The sequence below is a fragment of the Cebus imitator genome, unplaced genomic scaffold, assembly GCF_001604975.1.
Source record: "Cebus imitator isolate Cc_AM_T3 unplaced genomic scaffold, Cebus_imitator-1.0 Scaffold15, whole genome shotgun sequence".
NCBI lineage: Eukaryota > Metazoa > Chordata > Mammalia > Primates > Cebidae > Cebus > Cebus imitator.
This window is the reverse complement of record NW_016107330.1, coordinates 3,218,101-3,220,127: the sequence shown is the minus strand read 5'-3', so window position 1 is coordinate 3,220,127 and position 2,027 is coordinate 3,218,101.

Genomic DNA, 2,027 nt, shown 5'->3' with positions numbered 1-2,027 from the left:
CAGGACAAAAAAGACTGTTAAACTATCTCAACTTTTAGAAAAAAATATATATATATATTATAATATGTATATTTTTTATATATTATATATATATAGTTTGGGCGCGGTGGCTCATGCCTGTAATTCTAGCACTTTGGGAGGCCGAGGCAGATGGATTGCTTGAGGTTGGGAGTTCAAGACCAGCCTGGCCAACATGGTGAAACCCGTAGCTGGGTGTGGTGGCACACATTTGTAGTCCCAGCCACTTGGGAGGCTGAGGCAGGAGGATCACTTGAACCCGGGAGGCAGAGGTTGCAGTGAGCCAAGATCGTGCCACTGTACTCCAGCCTAGGCAACAGAGAGAAACTCCATCAAAACAAAACAAAACAAAACAAAAACCTATTTTTTAGCCAGGGTCTCATTCTGTCACTCAGGCTGCTGAGTGCCAGGGGTGCATGGCTCACTGCAGCCTTGAATTCCTGGACTCAAGCAATCCTCCCACCTCACTCAGCCTCCCAAGTAGCTGAAACCACAGATGCTGGAAGCCACACCTAATATTTTTTATTTTTTGTAGACATGGGGAAGAGTTTCACTTTGTTACCCAGGCTGGTCTGAACTCCTGGACTCTTGGAGTCAAGCAATCTCCTCCTGCCTTGGCTTCCCAAAATTCTGGGTTACAGGCACCTGCCACAGTGCCAGACTATTAGCTCATTAATATTTATATGTTGATTACATGTTGAAGTGATAATATTTTGGATCATTTGGGTTAAATATATTACTAAGATTAATTGCTGGCCAGGCACAGTGGCTCACGCCTGGGTGGACAGGGTGAGACTCCGTCTCAAAAAAAAAAAAAATTTATTCTGTTTGAATTTACCATGAGTCAATTTTTAAAATGAAAAGACAAAAAAAAAAAATTCTTTTTTCGAGATAGAGTCTTGCCCTGTCACCCAGGCTGGAGCGCAGTGGCACGATCTCGGCTCCCTGCAACCTCCACCTCCCAGGTTCAAGCAATTTTCCTGCCTCAGCCTCCCGAGTAGCTGGGACTACAGGTGCATGCAGCCACGCCCGGATAATTTTTTGTATTTTCAGTAGAGATGGGGTTTCACCGTGTTAGCCAGGATGCTCTCGATCTCCTGACCACGTAATCTGCCTGCTTCATCCTCCCAAAGTGCTGGGATTACAGGCGTGAGCCACCTTGTCTGTCTCCTTGGTTTTTTTTTTTTTTTCCTGAGGTGGAGTCTTGCTCTGTTGCCCAGGTGGAAGTGTCAAACAACCTTTAAATGACTCTGGTCACCTCCTGGATGAAGTCCAAACTCTCCTTAGCTTAGGGAATAGACCGTTAAATAGATTCCTTCCATCCACCAACACCCCAGCCAACCTGCATTCTCTAGACCTGAAGTGTGGTTCTGTGCGTAAAAACCATCTCTTACTCCAAGGCCCATCCCAGATGGCCTCTGCTATCAGGATTCCTCAGCCTCTGCACTCCTCACATTGTGGTCTGGATCATTCTTTTTTGAAGGGCAGGGAGAGACTGTCCTGTGTTGTATAGAATGTTTAGGGGCATCTCTGTCCTCTGTCCACTAGATACCAGTAGCGGTCCCCCTTCCCCAGTTGTGACAACTAAAAATGCCTTCAGACATTGCCAAATGTTTCCTTGTGAGCAAAATCGCCCTTGTATAAGGAGCACTGTGCCATGCAAGCCAGCTGGTCCCTTCTGCTCCTACTCTACTTTGTTGTAACAGGCATGGTGGCATTTATCATAGAGGCCACAGTGAACTACATCTGGTTTTTCCTGTCCTCACTGCTGACAACTGCCTTGAGGGAAGGACCAGATTTTACCAATGGCTGAAATCATATTCAAATCTCTATTTCTACCACTTACTTGCTGTGTGACCTTAGGCCTATAACTTGGTTTCTCTGGGCCTGTTTCCTCATCTGTAATAACAGCTCCTACCCCAGAAGGCTGTTACTAAGTGCCTGGCATGTACAATGCGCAGGCCATGGTGAGGGTTGGATAGATACTAGCTTTTTTTTTTTTTTTTTTT